The sequence below is a fragment of the Vanacampus margaritifer genome, chromosome 1, assembly GCF_051991255.1.
Source record: "Vanacampus margaritifer isolate UIUO_Vmar chromosome 1, RoL_Vmar_1.0, whole genome shotgun sequence".
Taxonomy (NCBI): domain Eukaryota; kingdom Metazoa; phylum Chordata; class Actinopteri; order Syngnathiformes; family Syngnathidae; genus Vanacampus; species Vanacampus margaritifer.
The window spans coordinates 19200253-19211270 of NC_135432.1; positions in this window are offsets into that span (position 1 = coordinate 19200253).

Genomic DNA, 11018 nt, shown 5'->3' on the forward strand with positions numbered 1-11018 from the left:
TTTTGTACCATTGTAAAGGATACTAATAGACTGAAACGTTATTAACGATCCTGTATTGAGAAATTTATTATTTTGCCAAAATTGTATGAATCTCGTAGCACCTCTTCGTCTTTCCACATTATCTAATAAAACATTTTTTATTAGGTGGGCCTAGTTAGAAACCGCGTTTCTAATAGTCACTGCACAAACCAAATTATTATTTTTTTTAAATCCCAGCAACTGTACACACAATTAACAATGTGGTATTCATAGGGTACAGTATAATGTATGTTTGCACATGAATTACAAGAGCATGGACGCTATGATCGCAAAACTCAAGACTCACTGTTTTTCTTTTTAACTCATTCACTGCCATTGACAACTATAGACGTCAAAAATTCATTTCCAGTTGGGTTGGGGCCGCGTTGGGGTGGGGGGCGCTCCTGCTCCTGGGTTTGCTCTCCGGCCGGTGGCCCCTGTGGGGCCCGGGGGTCGTCCTATGGCGCTGCCGCGGCCTGGGGGGCCCTGAGGTGCTGCGCTTGCTCTGTCCTGGCAGGGGTCGACGGCTCCCCTCTTTGGTGGAGATTTTCATGCATGCCAGATCCACCACACCAGCATCTATCGAAACTCAGACACAATCTGCTTCTTCCTCTGGTCGTTGAATCGGTGGAGGCTGGTGTTTGTGGATCTCACTCTGCTTCGTCTGTCCTTCCTTCCTTTCCTCAGTCTCTCCTTTGGTCTCTTGAGGTCTCCCTGATTTGTTGGAATTTAGATTTCTCTGGGGTTGGTGAAGGACTCTGGTTGGTGGCCTGGTGGGTGGTGTCTGGTCAGTGCTGGATTTCACTTTCCTTTCTTTTCTTTGGTCCTTCCTCGGGACTCCTGGCTGGAAGTGTTTGGTTTCGGTGAACGGTATGCGATTTTTTAAAATAGGTTTTAGGTGAACTAATGAATACACACACACACACATAATCACTCACATACAAAAAAAAAAAAAAGGAGAGCAATGATGATGACATGTCAAATCGGTAAAATTACCGAATGAACAATACTGAGCTCTCCAGGGGAAAATAAATAAATTAATTAATTTGAACAATTTCTATTTAACATTTTTTTCCATTTTTGATAAAAGTATGAAAACCTAGATTTTTTTAAACATTTAGAACAGATATAAAATTGATTAATTGTGAGTTAACTAGTGAAGTCATGCGAATAATTACAATTACAAATTTTAATCGCCTGATGCCCCTAATTTTTTGTAATCTTTTCTTTAAAAAATTAAATAATAAAATAATTTTTTAATTATTTTTTTTAAAGAAAAAAAATATTAAAAATAAGGGGCATCAGGCAATTGAAATTTGTAATTGTAATTAATCGCATGTGATTTTAATCGCCTGATAATAATAAAATAATAAATAAATAATAAAAATATTTTATTTTTTAAAGAAAATATAAAAAATTAGGGGCATCATGCGATTCAAATTTGTAATTGTAATTAATCGCATGACTTCACTAGTTAACTCAGGATTAATCACAAATTTTATGTCTGTTCTAATACAATTAAAAAAATCTAGTTTTTTTCATACTCTTGTTAACAAAAGTGGGGAAAATGTTAAACGAATAGAAATAGAATATATATATATATATATATATAATAAATAGAATAGAATTCAATTTTCTATATTTTTCTATAATGGCAGTGAATGAGTTAAAGACAAAAAGGGTTTGTTTACCTTTACTAGTTTCGAAGTTCTGAATTAGAAGACAAGATGTCCTTCTGTGCAGGTATTTTTGCCATGATGTGCATGCTGCTTTCTTGCAAATAACAATTGGTCAGGCTGTCAATGCAGCTTCAGTGAGCTTGTGTCTTTGCCATTTCTTTCCATTCATATCCCTACAAAGAACCCCATTCACACGCACACGCACACATACAAAAGCACATTAGAATGGAAACAGACAAGTGATCCAATCATCTCAAAATGGGGCTTTGCCTACAAATACTTTGTCCGTTTTTAATCACACCTCACAGTTAGCTGAGTGAAATAACTTGTAAGGAACTTGTGACTGTCTTGGGTTCATGGTGGCACTTTTTTATGCTTGTGGATTTTTTATAATTTTGTTCATATGCCAAGAATATTCCTTTAATGCATACAGCAGATATGCTAAAACTCTTAACAGTGAAAGTCATGATCTTGTGTCAACACCATATGTACAAAACATACAAGAATGAGCATTGTCTATGAAAAACTAAAATATCGAATAAGTTATATTCTGGGCAGTGTTAAAGATTTGTTAGAATACCTTGTAAAGTTTGCCACACAATTCATGAACAGCATTGGCAACTACCATTATTTTTAATGGTCTCTAATGATTAATACACCAGTTTAATGCTAAAACACATTTTTTAATTGTCCATTACTTCTAGATCTACTGTTTTTCCATAAATAAATAAAAAACGGGGAAAAAATAGTGAGCCACATTACTTCCTGATTAAGATGTCATTTGCTTGCTTTCCTGAAGAGGAAAATTTGTTTTAGTGGTTAAAGGTTATGCTTAATTAATTTCAGTCCTCTCAGAGAGGCCCAGTGAACTGGCTCCAATTTGGGTATCAAAGTATGATTTCAGTTTGAATGTCCTTCCTCCTGTGTAAAATTGTAAAACATCAAGAGCTGACGGAAAATTACGGCGAAAACAAACAGCGTATTGTATTGTTTTGGCCTGTGACTGGCATACAAACCAGGCGGATTGCTAAAGTAGTCAAATGACATTTCAACACATTTTGAATTCAAAAATAATCCTCACAAATGAAATTACAATGATCTCAAGTCCAATGTTTTTCAATGAGCAGAGAGATTTCTTTCACCGAATTGACCGCCATTTTTACTTGTGACATAAACTCGGACTTGTCAGTACATGTGTATAGGCCTATTTACATAATTCTATTCAGATTAACAGTCCTAACATTTTAAAAGTAAGGCAAAGTGTGAAAGAAAACAGCAGGATTTACTGACTGAAATACATTTTTTGAAAAGATTTTTCAAAAACAGGTTTGCGATTAGTTGTGGCAAATGTTAGCCAATAGCCACTAATTTTCATAGCAGCAATGTTAGCATTCATGTAGCCGGTCTTTTGAATAGGGTCCTTTAGCTAACTCCAAACGACGTTGTTTTCAAAGCTACAACCGACACATAGATTACTGTCTTGAATGTACAATGGCACAAACTTCTATTTAGTAGCTTTGCTTTTGTTGCATTTTCATCTTTTTGAAGCGGTTGTGTCAGTTCATTTTTCTGTAGTGGCGCCACATTAGCCTTTTAATGATATGCTTTGTAGCTACATAAAAGGGGCGGTCAAAGTAATCTTTGATGTTTAAAATTATATTTGACATTACAAAAAAAGAAAAACGGACCAAAACAAGTCATATAATACAAACATTGTACCCAAATGGACCGAATGTATCTCGTGCAGACTAGACATGTTATTCAACAAATCAGCAGCTTGCTCGTCATCATGCTATCCACTAATACTCCTGTGAAAAATTGCTGGATGAATAGACGCTTCACACATCTATTTAGCAAACAAAATGCATCTTGCATGGTGGATATGCGTTGCCCGATCAACAAAATGGCAACATTGATCCTGGAGGTGGCCCTCAGCCTCATGAAGGTCCCATGGTCTGCTGGCCTTGTGAGCCTTTCTTGTTCCCGCTCTAATCGCCTGTGAAAAAACAAGTTAGCGATGCTTTAAACAGCAGAGATAGTAAAAAAGAAAAAAATAGAATGTTTCCGCAGCCTCGCCTGCAAATGTTAGACATCTTTATTTTTGTGATTCGCTTTGGCTTTAGAAGGACTTGATTTGTTAACCAATGCTAAATTGAGCAGCGTCACAAAGTTGGGCTAATCCTCTACTCACAAATGTAGCACATGTAGTGATTAATTTCTTCCTTAACCTCTGAGCTCACACGCAACTTGAGGCTACGACACAAAAAATATTTATCCCAATGCTTGGCGCACACATTGGGTTTTGTTCAGAGAAGCTGTGAAAGGCCACTGCAAAGCAAAGCAACATGTTTGTGTAGTAAATGGCCAATAATCTTGATTACTGAGATTTGGCTACAGTGGCCAAAACTGTCAATGACACCCCACAACTTATAATTGAAGTTTGAAATTGTATCAGGGGTAAAAATGACCTCCATTTAAAATTGCTGAGCTAATGTTTGTTTTTCACTTGATTAGCAATCTCCATGCTTGCCGATGCGCAATATGGACCACCCTATGTGACACAACAGCGGAAGAAAACATCGTAATAGAGGAGATCTTAGACCATTTTGAAAAGAAAACAAGCAGGTGAGGACAACAACAAAAAAAATACAAGCTGATAAAGAAAAATTACCGGTTGGATCCTTAAGACATTTAAAGTTTATGAAAGTTGTGGATTGAACTAGTTTGCTGGTTTACGTAAGGACAAGTGGTCACGCGGCACCAGAAGACATGCACAGTTAGGACCATGCGTACTGTTTTTCACAAGATTGTTTTCATGTATGTGTTTTTCAGTGTTAACTGTAATTATGACTTTACCATTAGCGTTAGCAACTTAGCATACTTAGCGGGTTCCCAGTACGAGGCACTTGTACATTCAAATATTAAACACGCATGTCAGGACAGACAGGCATAACGAGTTTACACTCTAAGGTGAGGGATAAGAAACCAAAATATCATACAGGGAGGCCGAAGCAGATTTTCAAACCCTGAACTTCAGAACTATAAGGCAGATGTGCTGACCACACAGTGCAAGGCCCAAAATAAAATGACCATAGTATTGTGATGCAAATAGATTAAAGATAAAGATCTGGTTTTGATGACAGTTGAGAGTGAATTGAAAATAGCAATGGGACATGAACAGAGCCTTGGGGGATACCGCAATTCAGCTGAGATGTTGAGAATGATGGGTTTCCAATAAGCAACATGGAAAGTGCTCTTGGACAGAGCCCTCAATTCCAATTTGGAGACGGTTGTGGTTCACTGTATCAAAAGTACATTCAATAGGAAAGTTGTTGTGGCGTTCTCGGAACATAAGTTACATGGCGCTGTTGTGGTTAATTTTGCAAAATACAAAATACAAATTGAAAGCCGGTTTTGCAGATCAACCCCCTTTTTCATGGCCTGGCCACCATTTAAGTGTTGCCAATCCAAATTTTCACGGTAAAAAAGGGCCTCCTACTTTCAAGTGGTTCAAGCAGACTATTTTCTTTTTGACATTCGTCAAGGCAACCCTCATCGAAGCGATTATAAGGCCTATCACATGATGTGGACGACAATGTCTAAGACTTGAGGACATGGTGGACTGTTGACTCCATTACCATTTTTATCTTGTTGATTACCAGTAGCAACACATAAACCTGGTTGTGAGTTTTTGAATTGTGTATTTCCAATAATATCTTTTAGTTGAACCATCTAAAGTAGATACGACGCTGACACAGAGTGTTCATTTTATTTTTGTGACTGAGCAATGTCTGCTTTATTGCGTGACAAGTGCTTTTGCTAAATAGTGCATACTGTACACACACCCCCCCCCCTCTTCAAAAGTACTGTAACAGTGATGAGGCCCATTTCTGACAAAACATTGCAGGGGTTTTTTTCCTAAAAAATGACAAGCAACATTTCTGGTTCTGTTATGTTCTGATTCATGGGCTGTGCATTTCGCGGTATCATGTGAGACGCTTACGGGTATCAACCGATGGTTACATAATTTTTTTAATTTTTTTTTATTACGTCTCACATGGTGGTCCATTCTCTGACCATTGTTGACACCATCATATTGGCAAAGGTTCATCTTCGTCTCATTAATCCATAAAACTTCATTACAGATTTTTTTTTTTAGACTTGTCTCCATTTAGTTTTTGGAAATGAGCCGGCCTTCCTCTTCTTCCTTTGCATCTTCTGATTTAGCCTCAATGCTTTTGTTCATGGGGTCTTCTGCCAATAGTTAAATGACCTGAGTTGACCTTCATTTGTGTTGACTCATTCAATGCCATTGACGGCTATAGATGTCATAAATTCATTTGAACAATTTCTATTAGTTTCAATTTTTTTCCCACTTTTGTTAACAAGAGTATGAAAACCTAGAATTTTTTTTGTGGGTACATTTAGAACAGATATAAAATCACCTGACACACATATTTTTTTAATAATCTTTATATATATATATATATATATAAATAAAATAATTCTAATAATTTTTTTCCAATTTTTAATAATCTTTTTTTTTTTTAAAGAAAAGATTATAAAAAAAATAGGGCATCAGGCAATTACCATTTTAATCGTAATTAATCGCATGACTTCACTAGTTAACTCACAATTAATCACAAATTTGATATTTGCTCTAAATGTTAAAAAAATAATAATTCTAGGTTTTCATACTTTTGTTGACAAAAGTGGGAAAAATGTTAAACTAATAGAAATAGTTCAAATTAATTTTGACGTCTATAGCCGTCAATGGCAGTGAATGAGTTAAAAGCAATTAAAATGGTTCTGTCATCAACTGCTGTTGTTTTCCTTGACATACTCATCTCAAGGGCCTCCGCTATTCACAGAAAAATCCATCTCGTCGTGATCTTCTGTAACGAGGGAAAAAAGTCCGATTTTTTTCCCCGACAGCATTTATGATCATTATTGTATTGCAGCGTCTTAATTGACAAACCTCAAAACTAGTTTCCCGTGTGTTTTGTCGATGGAAATTGTGCCTTCACGCGCTCCATCGCGCCATTTCCAGCTCATCCAATCTCAAATCTAACAGCAAATGTGTTAGATTTATGATTGACAGTCAGCAGGAGTGAAAATGGCGGCGACCAAGTCTGTGGCTGCTTTGGCCAACAATAATCTTGCCAAACTAGGACTAAAGACAACATAAAAATCGGAGGAATCCGTAACTACAGCTCAGCGGAACATCGCTTTAACCAATCTATTACCGCCAGTTTGTGTTGTCATTGCATGGATCCAGTGGTTTGGGGTCAGTAAACCCCATTCGAGCGCTAACTGCTACAGTCACACAGACTCAGCAACCCAAGAAACAGCAGAGTTTCCTCCAGCACATGCCAAAGTCAATTCAAGGGAAGAAACACATTTACATACATTTTGTTGCCAAAATGGAAAAAAATAAATAATCAAATTTTCTAGAAACACAAAGACACTTTATTTGAATCAGTGAGCCACATAAAATGACACCATCTGTGCTCTTTTCTGTACAGCGGTGAGATAGATGGCAAGTTGTCGCTTCATGCACAATAAAGTACAGTGGTGCCTTGAGATGTGAGTTTCATTTGTTCAGTGACCATGCTCGTAAGTAAAAATGCTCCTATCGCCAAATATTTTCTCCATTGAAATGAATGCAGGTGACGTCAATCCCCAAAACTTTATGTGCTTTTTAATTAGAAAATATCACTCTACAAAAATAAATAAATACATACACACATACACAAACAAACAAACAAACAAACAAATAAACAAACAACTAAATAAATAAATACATATATAAATACATACATACATACATACGTACATACATAAATAAACAAACAAACAAACAAACAAACAAATAAATAAATACATAAATAAATAAATTTATGAAAATTTTGCTGCTCTGAATGTGTGCTCCTTGGCCAGACACATAAACATATCGCTAGCGTCGGGCCAAAACCACATAAGTCACAATTTGGCAAATTTCATATTTTTTCAAAAATCTATACTATTGGTTAGTCCACATGTGTGGGAGTCATTTTTACTAATTACTAGTGCTGTCAAAGTTAAAGCATTAACTGATTAATTAATCACAAAAAATGATCGCATTAATCATGAATTAACACAGATTAATCGCGCTATTAATTTTGACCATAGATGATCCTTTAGCGCATAGGTGTCAAACTCCGATCCTCGAGGGCTGAAGTCCTGCAGGTTTTGAAGGTTTCCCTCTTCCAACACAAGCTGATTCCAATCAGCAGGATCGTTATCAGGCTTATGCAGAGCTTGCTGATGAGCTGATCATATATCAGCTGTGTTGGAGAAGGGAAACATCCAAAACCTGCAGGTTCCATCCCTCAAGGACTGGAGTTTGACACCTCTGCTTTAGCATGACAGCGGATGGCTACGTTAAAGGTAGCACAGGTCTTGTTTGAGCAATAAACATAATTATATGCATTTAAGTCAAGCATTTAATAAATGATTGCGTACGACATTTAGAATAGTTTATGTCAAAATATTGGGGTCATTTTAAATTATGCAATTAATTAACTGATTATAAAAAGAGGAGGATGAGCATGTGCAGTGGATTTAAAAATGTTGAAGACGTCCTCTTAACATTAAATGTCAAAAGAATGAACACATAACCGGTGCTCTTCAAATTTGGCGAGGGAAAAATGTTGATAAAAAAAGCCTTTTTAATTAAGCGATTAATCGTGATTAATCAAAATTCTAAGATGCGATTAATCTGATTAAAAAATGTAATCGTTTGACAGCTCTGGTTGAATAAACATGCCGTTTTGGGGTCTACTGTAAAGTAACCATTTTGGAGATACAAGGTTTTGGCCTGATGTCAGCGATATGAAGGAGCATTTCACAAGTGATTCACTAAACTGCAGTAACATTTGTTATTTTTAATTTTTGCAAAGGGAATATATCCCTCTAAGTCTTGTTTTATTGTCCGTCTACATGTGTTGCTCCACTGTGTTGAAATATCCCTTGCTTAAGGTTATTATAACACCGTGACACCAACGTTCACATTTATCAGCATTAAGCTAAATGTACTTAATTAAGGCAAAGCTATGTGGTTAAGTACACTTTTAGTACACAGCTTGTAATTCTCTTTTTTTTTAATATTTAGTTTGAGCGTTATTGTCCACTTGAGTGGTGATAAACTGACTGAAGCGTTGGGTTGGCCCTTATCTCACATTTTTTGCTTGCAAGTCAAAGCAAAAAACAACAACAACAACTAAAAACTATAAGTATTGTCAAAGAAATGTGTGTGTGTGCGGGCCGGGTAGTGGTACAGGGGGTCCTCAGCTCACAGCACAGGCAATTTATCTATCTATCTATCTATATATATACACATATATATATATATATATATATATATATATATTAGGGGTGGGAATCTTTGAATGTCTCACGATTCAATTCCGATTTTTGGGTCTGCGATTCGATTCAGAATCAATTTTGGATTTTTGGATTTTTGGATTTTTGATTCAAAATGATTTGATTGCCAATGATTTTTGCTTCAATCTATAGATGTGCAAGGAATTGTAATGATCTACTCCAGTCTGACTCGCTAATGCTAATTACTTTTATCACTCAAAAGAACGGCTCCACGCTGCAAAAAAACTACTTTTATTGGAATAACTTGATCGTGACTTTTTCCTTCTACTCTCTAAGGTGGCTACAACTTAACAGTGTATTAGACCGCGTGGAACCACACTGCCCCTCAGTGGCCAAACCGGGTTCAACATGAACAGCGCTCCAAATAAAGGCACACACAGGCAAAGGCGAGACAGTATAAAATAATTTAAATAAAATGGATTTGGGGACATTTAAAATCGATTCTGAATCGCACTAAATGAGAATCGTGATTCTTATGATGGGGAGGAGTCCACAGGTCCCTTACACCCCTCGATGTAAAATAATTGGAGTCATGTGATTGCAAAGAGATGAATGCAGATGTTTAAGGGTGCATATGCTGTGCTATAGGGGACATCAACGTATAAAGACGTCTGTCTGCAGAGGTCTAAGAAAAATCCAAAGTCGGATATATATGGGATAATTTCATATTTTCATATTTTTTTTAATTTACACATGAGAAAAAATATTTTCTTTAAAAAACTATTTATTGTTTCTTTCTCATAAATGAGAGTAGATAAAAAAATAATAATTTGTATGAACAAGAATAGTTTTATTTAAAAAAGAAAACATACACCTGACAAGTGACAGTTTTGGCAAAACTAAAGGTGTTGACAAAAAAAAAAACTCAAAATCGGCATCACTTAATAAAAGCTAATATTTTTTTAACAGATGACAGACGCAATACATATGATGAACTAAATGATTCTACGGAGTCAGAAGTGTAGTGTAGTCTAAGTTTAACAATGCAATTTTAATTTTTTGTGGTAATATGGCCCTGAAATAACATTTCAACCCTTATAATTTCAACAGATTATATTGTATTTTCACATTTAGAGGTTAAAGGCGATATTGTCAACTCTGTCAGCCTCAGCTTTCACATCGACTTGCAGTCATAAAAACTGGCTGAGTTGACAAAAAGGAATGGATTCTTCCGCTAAAACATGCATAGTTGGAGTTGGTGCAGGACTATACACTGTAGCTAGAGCTGAATTTTAGTCAATTGCTAGCTGCCCCGGAAACTTCACTAAAAAGCCTAAATCCAATTCAGTACTGCCTTTAAAAAACATTTTAAAGGGAAAAATGGAGTCAATATGTCCAAGTTGTGAACTTAATCTAAATTTAATCTAAAATGAATACTAATTTGCATCACTGCTGCATTCAGCACAGTCAGGAAGAGGAAAGGCCGTCCTCAGGGATATAGCTAAGATGACCATGCTATTTTTGTTTTTTATTTTATTTGAAATGTATATACCGTATTACCAAATGTGAAGTTTGTTTAACGGTGTTTGGCTGTTTCAATATTGCGAATAAGCATGTTCCTTTTGATGAATGTATTGCTTTTTAACAGCTATAGGCCTATCAATACTGTATGTGCGATAACCGTGATAGACAGCGACGTGTCCCGACTTACGTACAAACCGAGTGTGTGAGAGAGAGAGAGAGAGAGAGAGAGAGAGAGAGAGAGAGAGAGAGAGAGAGAGAGAGAGAGAGAGAGAGAGAGAGAGAGAGAGAGAGAGAGAGAGAGAGAGAGACCTCTTCCATCCCATTGGTTGCTGAAACTTGTTGGAGCTTGTGTTGAAAATCAAGAGGCTGTGAGGAACCTATCACTGGTCCCGACCTGCCCCCACCTCGCACATTTCCGCCAGAGTCCCAAAG